The 13,544-nt window shown below is 38.3% G+C and overlaps 1 pseudogene; it reads right to left on the minus strand.

The window, feature by feature from the left end:
• Positions 1–12,283: 12,283 nt before the first annotated feature.
• On the minus strand, positions 12,284–12,383 carry LOC122098299 (annotated as a pseudogene).
• Between the last annotated feature and the right edge of the window lie 1,161 nt (positions 12,384–13,544).

The raw sequence follows: 13,544 nt of genomic DNA on the forward strand, positions 1-13,544 counted from the left end.
TAACTCCTCTGTACAATATTTTAACAATAAAAAAAAATTCTTAGAAGCCATTGGTTAAAAACTTAGTAAAGAACTGCCCCAAGTACACAAGGAATATATTTTGATGATACAATTTAAATACTTAAACTTCAACAGAGAAGCAAAAAGTTTAAAAACTGTTACACAGTAAAGTAATAAATCAGAATGTATTACTATAATAATCATTAGACAAATTTTTAGGGGTAGTCAAATATGTAAGAAATGAGGCAATTTGCCATTCATTTGCACTTAAGAAGTGAGGAAGAATTTTCTAGGTCCTTTTAAATATATCATAAGTTTAACGAAGAAACTATTCTGTCACATCATATGATAATCAGATAAAGATTATATAAGAGCAAAGAACAGATTCTACTATGTTTTTGGATGTTAAGGTATATACTTATTTTGGTGGGGATTTCAACTTCGTGTATTGTTCTTGCTAGGCTGGCATCATATCAGTTGTTAATTTTAGGGTAGGGGTTCCCTTTCCACAAGAACATGCACCTGATCTGTCCTTTTAGCCTTCCCATCATCAAAGGCATCAGAGTTGCACTATCTACCATGGCTGGCCTTGATCCTGCAGTCCTTCCAATTTTAGTCTCTATATAGTGCAAGATGGTGGAAATGATCCAATGCACCCAGCTATAGATTATGGAAGTCCACTAAAATGTGGCCTGGGTTCTGTTCTCAAGCCTCTTAAGTAGTTAAGAGTACAGTTGGGAGCCCTGGTGCCAAGCAGTAAATATTTTTAAACAATTAGACATACATGACTTAGACTTGTGATTACCTCAGGTAATCACAGGCAGCATTTTAACAAGCTACTCAGAGACTGAATCAGCTTAGCTAGCTACTCGGGAGGCTGAGATCTGAAAACCACTGTTCAAAGCCAGTCCAATCATGACAATACATGTGATTATCTCCAAAAAACCATAAGTGGAGTAGTGGCTTAAGTGGTAGACCACTCTCCTTGACCACAGAAGCTTTGGGATAGTGTCTAGACACTATCAAGCCTCAGCAATGAATAATGCATGCATGAGTAATGCACATGCGTGTGTGTACACGCACATGTGTGCATGCACACACACACAGAAATGATTATTTCAATGCAGAGTTCTTTATTTTTTTACTTTGCTGTACTTTATTTCCCTGTATTAGTCCACCAATTAACAAAGTCAGCTAAGCACCTATTTACATACAACTCATCATGTTTCTCTAAAGTCTACTCTCTTTTTGGAAGCCTGCTTTTATTTGACATAAAAGTAAATTATTCAGGAAGTCAAGTAATCTCCCTCAACTCTGTAGTGTTAGCTGATTTTTTAGGTTCTCCCTAGCAATATGATTCTGTGAAATCTTGCATCAAGCAGTGTATTTCATTCATGAGAAGGGAAGCCTCTGTCAAACAATTAGTAATAGGTTTTTCTCCTCCTGGCAAGCATCTGAGTTTTATTATATTTGTATAATTCATGATGAGTCTGTGAATGCCAAAGACTGCTGTGAAAATAAAAAGACTCTTCTCAGTGATTAGCATTTGTATACCATTCCTAGATATGAAGATGTTTAAATATTACTGAAATTGCTTTGGAATAAATAAAGTTCAGCTTGACTATCTTGAGAAAGAAGAATTGGTTTCTCAGCACTTTAGGTAAGAACTTGAGTGAAAGAAACCAAAGGAAAAATGAGGAACCACTGAATACATATATTCAAATGAAACAAACGAACCCAAAGAAAACACAAATTAATTCAGTACTCAAGAACCTGCAGGAAATGCAAAGATTTATTTAAAAAAATTAGCTATGATAAGCTTATGAAAAACCTGACTATATGGGAGTCTACTGTTGTGAGGATAGTGGTTAAAGCCCAGACTGGACATAAAGCTCTGTACACAATGCCAGACACCTGTTATTCTAAATTCCAGGAAGAATAACATCAAGTGGACTGGGCCCATGATCATACACAAGTAGGAAGCCAGATTCTATCTGAAAATTAATCTGGATAATTTAGGGCTGGGGGCATGACAAACTGGTAAGAACACCCATTTAGGAGACACAAGACACTAAATTCAAACTTTAATATTATGGATGTTAAAGAAAAAAGCTATGACTTCAAAGAATTGGAATAATTGTAAGATTTGAGTATTTGTGTGGAGAAAAATCCATTAGAGAGATAGAGTGAACCCATGTTGCAATGCTTTCTACTTAAGTGATAATGTTATGTGGTACTCCAGACATAACAGAGTAACCTTGCAAAAGTAACTGAGCATGGATGTGCATTTGGGTGATGAAAATACTCTATTTACACAGGTATTATTTAAATAGATTTTTTTGGTAGATTGTAGTTTTTGAAATAAGAGCCTGGGTGATATCCCTGAGCATTTTCTCCACATGTGACCACTTAATTTATTTTAAATTAATTAATTAATTAATTAGTTTGATGCTAATACTAGAGCTTGAAGTCAGGGCCTGGCTCTATCCCAGAATTTGTTATTTTTTTGTTTTAGTTTTCTCAAGGCTCGCATTTCACTGCTTGTACCATAGCTCCATTTCTAGCTTTAGCTGGTTACTTTCAAATCAAAATCTAATGGACTTTTTTTTCTTAGTCTGGTTTCAAACTACAATTCTCAGATTTCTTCTTTCTGATTAGCTAGGATTAAAGCCATGATCCACCAGTGTGGCTTCTACTTTTTCCTCTATACTTATTTAATGCACATATTTAGATAATTATGTAAAACTGAGAGCATAGAAGAAAGATGTACATTCATGATATTGTCCTGTCACAAATTCAAGTTAGTAATGTAAATTTCTTCCTAAGACCATACAAAAAAATTCCATAATATAGTGTAAGAGAACTCACTATTGAACAGATGAGCTTTAAGAGCTTTCTAGTAGATCCATTATTTATTGTTACTCAACATTAGGAAAAATGTATAATGCAGTAAGTAAAATGGAAGTCCTTTGGAAGACTACTTAAATTCCTTGTTTTTTTAAAGACCCTTGTTTTCACCTAAAAAAAATAGGCCTGTCTATTGTCTTCGTGTGATTTTGATGATTGAATATGCTTAATGAAAAGTCAAAATGTATTAGTAGTCCTTTGTTATCAATTCTTTTTCTTTTTGGAGAATTGCCGCGGACGGGGTTCTGTCGGGACAACGGAGGACACCTAAGGGAGGAACCTGGAATAGGTGGGGAGATGGCAAACAGACAACTCACACACATTAGGAGTGGATGCTGAGTGCGATTTAATGCAGAGGATAACAAACTTTTATAGCAAAAGTCTCCATGAGGAAGGGCAAAAGGTTACACAATCTTGCTGCAGGGCTTCTTTCTTGGGTGGTCACCAGCTGGGCACCTGATAGGCATTTGTCTCCGGCTTATCTCTAAGGAATACAATGGGTTTGGGTTTCGATGTTTGTCACCAATTAACCATTACCTATCTTTATAGAGGCCTTAACTTTCCCAAATAGATCTTTCCTGTTTCTTCTTTAATAGTAAACCTCAAGGAGACCTGGATCTTGCAATTCTCTAGGTCTAGCAATTCTCTTAGTAAATAGCAGGAAATTCTTTCTCCTAAGTAATTATCTCAGCAATTGCCATACATTCTTTCTGTTCTAGCTGAGCCTACAGCTTCTTGTAAATCCCTTACAAATAATTCCTTCTGCTGAAGTGACTTTGTGAAACCCCCAATACTTTTATATTTACTTATAACTTATCTCCTAGCCTCCATAAGAGGTGTTTCAGGGTAGCACTTAACTCTGGTGAGTTAGTCATATTTTTAAGACACTCATCAGATATTGAAGTCGTCAACACTCTTAAGAAAGAGCTTTGAATAAGGGAACGTTGACAATGAGCAAGTACAAAGAGCAGTAGAAGCAGTAAAAGATGAATAGGCACTCTTATGCAGTGAAGAAAGGCAGAAACACATCTTTTCCCAGGGGTTTTTCCAGCCTTTTCCCAGGAGTAGGCCTCTTAGAAGCCCTATTCTCCGAGGTAGACTTCGGTGAAGTCCCAAAACTTGGAGATAGGTTTCTGTAAAGCCCCATTCTCTGAGGTAGACTTCGGTGAAGTCCCAAAACTCAGAGATAGGTCTCGAAGCCCCTATCATGGTCTGATAGATGGTTTCCCATGCTAAGCAGACTCTACTGGGGTCGGCGTGGCATTTGCCCCCTTTTTTTTTTTTTATTTTCACCAGTCCTGACTTCGTGTATCACAGTTAACTCAATTTTATACCAGCTGTACTTGTAAGCTCCAATTTTAAGACATACTCATACCATTTGCTACATACTTAAACTTTCTGAGTTTTGTCTTCTTTAAAGACAATTCTTACTTTTCAAATCCTTTCTTATCCAAAGTGGATATCAATTTTTTCCCCAATTCCTTTCCCAAGGCTTTCTTTACTACCTTCTTTCTTTACAATCCCTTTTCCAAGGCTTTCTTTACCACCCTCTTTCTTTAAAATCCCTGAGCATCTTTGTAGCTGTAGTTTAAAACTGCACAATTTTTCTTTGGCTTGTGGAACCTTTATCTTAGAACAGCCTTAAGACACCACTGTGATGCAGAAGCTTGCTAGATTTTAAGGCTAAGAGTATTACCTCCATTGATAACACACTCAAGTTATTACCATACCAGAGCCAAACTAGGCTGTGACCATAGAGTGGATTTTCAGTCACTATGCACTGGCAAGCAAGCCAGTGATATCCTTGTCCCCAATATCCACTGTGGGAAGAGAGGGTTTTTGGATATCACCCAAAAGAATGTCCCACAAGATCTTAGATTTAGCAGCAGTCAACCAGGAAGCAGACTCAGGTGATGGAATCTTTAGGCAGGAGTTTCTCCAGGTGGCTGTCAGGCAGTCGTTGAACTTTAACCATTAGGGTATGCAGCAGCAGCAACAGCAGCAGGGTCTCTCAGTGGCTCCAAGGGACTGTCACACCTCATGCTGGGCTGTAAATTCCTACACAGACTGGTTAAGGATACATTGCATAGGCTTGGCAGGCTTTGATCCTGCTGGTTTTTAAGATCTTTAAACAATAGCCCAGGACAATTTACCAAAATCACAACTTTTTTACTAACCAGATATTTTTGTAAATAGACACAGAAGGCTCAGAAGGCTGTCTTGTAGCCATCTCTGACAGATGCAATCTCCACACCTTGCATACCTACAACAGTTAACACTATTCTTTATGCCTTTTTTTTTTTTTTGCCTCATTTCTCCAAAATTTCTGACTCTGGACCCTTGATCTTAAAAATGGGGGTAGAAGGGCGAAGATCCATCTTCTGTAACTTCTTCAAGCTGACATCAGGGGCGTTGATCTTACCTAGCCAGGAACCTATAACCTTAGCCTATTTTACAAAGAGGCTATCAGGGATAGATGTCATTAGGAACAATATTTAACCTTTGACAACTGCACAGACCTTTTCTCCGGCTACAGCAGTGTAGCTTGTTTAGCACTCTGGTTTGCAAAAGCATCTTCCTAGATGGCTTAGGAATGTGATCTCAACAATGCCTAAGATGCCTAAGTTACCTTTGCAGGCCTTTAGACAGATATCAATAGAAACACACTCAGGTTTACAAACTTTTTCCTGAGCAGATGAATTTCATGTAACTGATGTCAGCTCAATTGGAGCTGCCAATTAGCACATAAAGGGGTTGAGATTTAAACTATCCCCCACATTTTATAACATTAGCTTTTTTACTATCACAGAGGACTGGCAAGTTTCTGTTCCTTACAAGGTAGATAGTCATGGACATTAGGCATGCTTCCAAACTATCTTCCTATGACCTCCCGGCTCTGACCAGTTTTTGAAGGGCCACAAAAGGACTCTAGGATCTGACACTTCTGCTATCCAAGCAGTGGCTTACTGCCTCTGGATGCTCCTCCATTGCTCTTGTCCCAGGAGTGTCTTCTCTACACTGGATAAATGCCTCATTGGCATTTCCCTTTAGCTGGTCGCTGGACTCGAACTCAGGGCCTGAGCACTGTCCCTCAGCTCTACAGCTCAAGGCTAGTACTCTGCCACTTTGAGTCCCAGACTCGGGGCTTGAATACTGTCCCCTAACTCTTCAGTCCAGGGCTAGTACTCTGCCACTGTGAGTCTCGAGCTTGGGGCTTGAGTACTGTCCCCTGACTCTTTAGTCCAGGGCTAGTACTCTGCCGGCTGAATAGAGATGACAGTCTCACTGGGACCTTTTTCTGCCCGGGCTGGCTTTGAACCAGTTTGCAGATCAGTGAGTCTTATAAAAGGCCACTTTCCTCCAATTAAAAGCAACAAGGTGGTCAACATAGAAGTAGCTTTTAAGCATGCTCTTACCTGAAACTTATTAAGAGTCAAAGTTACATTTGACAAACTTTTAAGAATCCTCTGTGTTTTGCTCTGGACTTTGCTGGAGACTTAAAAAGACCTATAAGAGCAAACTAGAATAGCAATTCTTTTGATAATCTTAATTTTTCCTTTGTGCACATTGAGGCCAATGTCAAGAACAATTTTACATTTAAACTTTATATCCCAAAATCCATTTTTTTAATTAATTTTTTTTAAAAGCCTCTTATTAATCACCTTTAATATTTCATACTTTAGTTTTCATTTGCGTTTTGAAAAGATCCCTTGAAATCTTGAGGCCAAGTGTCACTCATTGCCTCTTGGTTGCTTGTTTTAAAGCAGACACACATTAAGATTTTTAAACTCAAATGACAATTTTTCCTTAATGCAAAAATTACTGTCACCATCATTATACCACGAGGCTAGACTTAACACCTCTATAACTTTCAAAAATATCTTAATTGTAAAACATTAAAAGCAAGTCACATTATACAAATAACTTTTTAGCCCTCCTTTTAAGGCCTTTCTAATTTTAATGTTAACACATCCAAGGGGAAGTTTTAGCAATACTAATCAGATCATCACATCACTCATTTTAACCATCATGTTTTCAGTCTGTATCTGCAGGGAAAAGAGAGAACAAAGATGGGCCACTCAGCCCCTTCTATGGAATGGGCACACACCCAATCCGACTCTTTAGGGTTAGATGAACTGCGTTTGTGCCAGCTTGCCTCACCATGCGTGGACTCCTCCCAGGGCCTGTCCCACCATGCATGACCAGCTGAACTGCACTTCTGCTTGTTCACCCCTTACCCCTAAAGATAGGTCTTCTGTTGGCTTCTAAGTTTTTCCCCGTCTCTTCTCTTGGTTCTCGAATGAAATACAGTTTTAGACAGACAAAACAGGTAACATCTTTGGCAGTGTTAAACTAACCTTTACATTTAAATTTCTAATATTTATCCCCAAATTTTAGCCAAGGGAATTAGATCCCAAACAGCCAATGCATTTTTGTTAAGCCAGATAACTTGATTACAGAATAAACAGTCTTATGCATTTTAAAACATTAGTCTTTTAAAATACCAGATTTTCTAATTTGCAAGTTAAAGAATCTTTACAAAGCCATTTAAAACAATGTGAAGATTTTTTAAAATCTTTGGTAATGTCCAAACCTCATAACCTTTTGAATTTTTAAATTTAAACTCACCCAATTGTTACAGCATGCTGACAATTCTTATCTTTGAACATGTTCACAGACACACACAAAACACACAGATCTTAAAGCGCGCAAAAATCAAAATCAGTTGTACGTACATCTTTTAAAGTTTTTAAACAAAAATTTAAGACAGTATTTCTTTTAACTAGGTACCTTTGTTGGGCTTCATTTTCCCAGAGCTTGCTTATCTAGCAAGGCAATTCACTAATTAGTCTTTTGATTCTCTGTGCTGTTCTCATTCAGCAAGCTGAATCCAGAGTCTGCTGAGTGAGCCTGCCATACTCACCCAAATCTTCCCTACCTCAGAAAACATAAAACAAATACACACACTAAACAAGACAAACAAGTGGCCACAAAGACAAAATCAGGTCTCAGTGAATGGGGTGACATCTCACCACTGACCAGGGGACTCGAACCCCCTCTACTTATTCCAGACAATTTTTCTTTTTAGATTCTTCTGAGATTTCCAATTATACTCAAATTATACCTCCTCTCTTTTACCTCTTTGAAATGACTGAGCAGGAGGTTGAGAAGAGTAAGCTTGCTTTGTCCTTGCCCCATCTCTGCGACAAGGAGTGTCCAAATTAATAAAACCGAGATAAGAAAGAAAAAGAAGTTAAAATCACACACACACACACACACACACTCACGCCGCATACGGGGGTTGGTAATGTACGGGCAGTTGGTCACGCTTTCTCTGGGGAGGGGGGAGATCTGGTCCGGGCACTCCTGGAATTCTAAAAAGGTGGATGGGGCAATTAAGTGCACACTCTTCCTCTGGTCTAGGGGATCAGTAAGCCCCTCATCCACCGGCCCCAGGGCTGCATGCCTAAGATTCAAATTAGAGTTAACAGAAGACATATACGCACACTCAAGACAGACAGCAAGCGCGTCAGACTGCTGTTCCGACAGTCTGTCCAGAAGGGCTTCCAATCAGAGAGAATCGGCCAGTCAGGGGGACTCGAACCCCCTCTACCCGATCTCGAGGACAGCCCCACCCAGGGGTCCAGGGGACGTCTCCCACTGGCCCCGCTGGCAGTCTTATAGCGCGTCCGCCAAGACTCTCCGCCAACCCCAAGACCACACCTGCAGGCTTTCACCATTCCTGAAATATGAAAATTGTATCAAATGATCTAATTGTTTCTTATTCTCTTGGGGAGGGGCTGGTTGCCCCTCTGTCCGTTTTTTGTTTCCTCTCGAAGAGGAGTTCCGTCTTTATGGAACTTAGATTTACATTCACTTTTTCAATGGTTCCCTTTTACCGTTTTTTGTTTCCTCTCGAGGAGGAGTTCCGTCTTTATGGAACTTAGATTTACATTCACTTTTTCAATGGTTGCCTTTTTCCTGCGGGAACCACGGATTAGTTTGTTCTCCCTTTGCTGCTGTGGAGGCTTTAGTGCCTCTTGCTTTTAGCGTATGTTTTAAAATAGAGACAAACTATCCTTATTCTTAGAAGATGAACTCCCCATAATTTACTCGTTATCTTTCTCAGTCACAGCTGAGGGGCCTGCAGCACCCCAATGAGCTTCTGACTACTATTCCAGGTGAAAAGAAAAGAGAGAGATGCTTACCTCCCAAGGTTCCTTGACTGAAGAGACTGCTTCGTGCCCCGCTCTGAGTCTCAGCCTCTGCCCCACGTTGGGCGCCACCTGCCGCGGACGGGGTTCTGTCGGGACAACGGAGGACACCTAAGGGAGGAACCTGGAATAGGTGGGGAGATGGCAAACAGACAACTCACACACATTAGGAGTGGATGCTGAGTGCGATTTAATGCAGAGGATAACAAACTTTTATAGCAAAAGTCTCCATGAGGAAGGGCAAAAGGTTACACAATCTTGCTGCAGGGCTTCTTTCTTGGGTGGTCACCAGCTGGGCACCTGATAGGCATTTGTCTCCGGCTTATCTCTAAGGAATACAATGGGTTTGGGTTTCGATGTTTGTCACCAATTAACCATTACCTATCTTTATAGAGGCCTTAACTTTCCCAAATAGATCTTTCCTGTTTCTTCTTTAATAGTAAACCTCAAGGAGACCTGGATCTTGCAATTCTCTAGGTCTAGCAATTCTCTTAGTAAATAGCAGGAAATTCTTTCTCCTAAGTAATTATCTCAGCAATTGCCATACATTCTTTCTGTTCTAGCTGAGCCTACAGCTTCTTGTAAATCCCTTACAAATAATTCCTTCTGCTGAAGTGACTTTGTGAAACCCCCAATACTTTTATATTTACTTATAACTTATCTCATAGCCTCCATAAGAGGTGTTTCAGGGTAGCACTTAACTCTGGTGAGTTAGTCATATTTTTAAGACACTCATCAGATATTGAGGTCGTCAACACTCTTAAGAAAGAGCTTTGAATAAGGGAACGTTGACAATGAGCAAGTACAAAGAGCAGTAGAAGCAGTAAAAGATGAATAGGCACTCTTATGCAGTGAAGAAAGGCAGAAACACATCTTTTCCCAGGGGTTTTTCCAGCCTTTTCCCAGGAGTAGGCCTCTTAGAAGCCCTATTCTCCGAGGTAGACTTCGGTGAAGTCCCAAAACTTGGAGATAGGTTTCTGTAAAGCCCCATTCTCTGAGGTAGACTTCGGTGAAGTCCCAAAACTCAGAGATAGGTCTCGAAGCCCCTATCATGGTCTGATAGATGGTTTCCCATGCTAAGCAGACTCTACTGGGGTCGGCGTGGCAGAGAATATAATGATCAAAGCAATAGTTCAGAATCAGCAAGCAAGAGGTCAGAATCATGCTTCCAGTGCAAGTGGGTCACCAGTAAGTAATCCTCAATACCAGTTTCCACAAAGTTTTCTCACAGATACAATCAGCCTGCCTTTTCTAGCTGCTTTCCTAGCCTGTACCTATTCCTTCATTGTACAGGAAAAGTGTGATTCAACTGATTTCAGTCAGATCTGTTACTAGTGCTATCAAGGATTTAGATTCTTATGTAGGCTATTAAAAAGGTATTTACTAATTTCAAGTAAATACATAAATTCTATTTCCATCTTTTTTTAAAAAAAATTTTGCTTGTTCTATAAATTGATCAGAGGCATGGATTTTGTGGATAGCTCATCTATGTCTTTCATGGCTCTCATAGATAATATGATTGCTCCATAATTATCCTAATTTATATTGTTTTATATTTTGGGTTGCATCATTTCACTTTCTGCACTGCCATTTCCCAAATCATTTATATAGGAGGCATTATTTCACATTTTCTCATTCCTAGAATAAGTTGCACATGAAGACACCACTGGTCCTCATTTTCAGTCTGTACTTTGAATATGGAGGAACATCTTTCCTCTGCTCTCCATTTATTCCCTAATCTCCAGTTAGAATAATTTCGAATAATAAAAGTGGAAAAAGAAAATAAATCATGGTGAAAAAACATACGCAGAGAATTCACCAGATATTTCTGACCATGTCAACCAACATGAACTATTAGGGAAATACATGGACACCTCATTTCCACTGGTACTCAATGTATCTGGTTAGGCAATTCTGATGAAGATGAGGAACAAGATGAAAATATGAGGAATGGTAAAAATTGCAAGAAAAAAAATGGAGAAGGATCCAAGCAAATTTCTTCTTTGGGCTGCTGAAAATAACCAGCTTACTACATTGCAGAGAATACTTTCCAAAAAGGCTACTCATGTGAATACTAGGGATGACGATGAGTATACCCCTCTTCATCGGGAAGCCTACAGTGGACACTTAGACATTGTCCGTGAGTTGGTGGCTCAAGGGGCACATGCAATAACTGTAGATGGCTGGACACCCCTGCACAGTGCATGTACGTGTAATAATACCATAGTGGCTTCTTTCTTCTTCATGATGCAGATACCAATGCCCAAACTAAAGGCTTCTTGACCCCCTTGCATCTTGCTGCTGGTAATTGAGATAGCAAAAATACACTGGAACTGCTGAACCAATATGTCAAACCAGGTCTGAAGAACCACTTGGAAGAAACTGCATTTGATATTACCAAAAGGATAAGTGTGTATCACTACCTCTTTGAAGTTGTGGAAGGCTGTACAAATTGTTCTCCTAAATCCTAATGATTCGGTTAATTTTCTTAAATTTCAAAAATGTCATTAATTCCTTTTTGTCAATACAATATATTTTCACAATCCAAATAACAACAATATCTTATAGTAACAATTCACGGATTCTATGGAGTTCTTCAAAGTGAATTGTCTGCTTTTGATGTCAAAATGTATTCAAGAGTTTTTGTATACATCTATAATGATTTATGCAGAGTTTGTGATTTTGTTGATCGGAAATAATTTTAACTTATCTGTTGAAATGAGTAGTATAGAAACTAAAGATATTTCCATTGTTTGTCTGAAAAAGTATATTTTAAAATATTCTATATTCTATGTTTGTATAGTGTCCATAATCTCTTTTATTCTCTCCTAGATATAATACATTGAATTCTACATTGTTTTATAACATATAGGATCATTAATGTGTCCTTTCAGATTACATTCCATACAGAAACAGTTTAAGATTCCTTTTTTTTCCCTTAGGTCCTTTTAGTATTATATTTCTTTGGGATAAAACGACAATGTTGTCTAATTTCAAAAGTTGTGTAAAGGTTATGCTATGTAAAGGCCTTTCTAATGTGAAAATTTAATACACTGATATCAAAGTAACTTTTAATTATATGAATTAGGTGTATTGTTTCACTTGTAATTTTGTAATCAACTTTTTAATAGCTGTTTTTCATTTCTTGCATCTGAAGAATGAAAAATTTTGAATACTGCACAAATTTTCATATCATCCTTGTACAAGTGCCATGTTAATCTCTGTATTGTTGTAATTTTGGTATACAAGCTGCTGAAGAATGTAGTATCCTGCAAATTTTAGTAGTTAATGATGAAATATTTATAAAGGCTTATATGCTTAAGTGCCTATTTGTAACAAGGAAACTTTATTGTTCCTAAAAATGCTATTAATCTTATTTCCCTAAAATTCTGTGAATAGTTGAAAAAAAAATGTTGTTCAGTTGATTGCTCACATTTGCAATTTTTTTGTCAATGACTATTTTAAGTCCTTTTCATTTAGAATTTGATCATACTTTCAAGTATTAATAGCTAAGTCCAAATGAGACGGCTTTTTCAAGTACTTATTTATCCAACTGTGTTAGCTCTGTGGAGCCAATGGATTCAAAGTAAGCCTTGTTTAAGAGCTACTTCTAAACATATGCAGCTGAGATTTTCCCAAATGAGGTCTTACTGGCACAAATGTCTACCTGACCCTTTACTCTTCTTCCATGTAGGAACAGACCAACCAGAATATCTTACTCTGACAGCATAGATTGTATTAGTGGAACAAAACTAATCTTAGTTACAAGGGATCATAGAGAGATGAACAGTTCAGCCAGAACCGTTCATACTAGAAGGCATTTTATCAAAATATGATTGTTTATGATACCTAACATTTCAAAAGTAGCTAAAGCCAAGAAAGTGAAAAAATGTTCATATTCATGATTACCTAATGTCTTGGCCTGTCTACCTTCCAAACAGGCAGGAACTTACACTACTGCCATTTTAACACCAAATATTTTCATAGTTGCAAGAGAAGTCCATATATTTCTCTTGATTATTAGGCCTTAAATTGGTAATGTTTTTTATTATTTTTATTTCTATTATTATTTTTATTGTGAACAAAATGTACAGAGGGGTTACATTACATGGGCAAGATAATGAGTACATTTCTTATCAAGCATTGCAACCTCCTTCTTTGTTTACCCTTCACATCCCTTCCCAGCCTCCCCGCGACCCCCAACCAATCCTCCCCCCCACCAAAGTTGTAAAGTTCGTTTTGGACATGACAACTTGTACTTCTCATTGTTGCACGGGTCCACCAGTATCCTTAAACGACTTGTTTTTCCCCTTCTACTTCACAAATTATACCGACATCAAATATAGTGAAAGCAGGGGTTATAATGTGGGGGAGGGACATACAAAGCAACAAAAAGATAATCTTATAAGTGCATTAGAAACA

The sequence above is a fragment of the Dipodomys spectabilis genome, unplaced genomic scaffold, assembly GCF_019054845.1.
Source record: "Dipodomys spectabilis isolate Male_0828 unplaced genomic scaffold, ASM1905484v1 ptg000472l, whole genome shotgun sequence".
Classification (NCBI taxonomy): Eukaryota; Metazoa; Chordata; class Mammalia; order Rodentia; family Heteromyidae; genus Dipodomys; species Dipodomys spectabilis.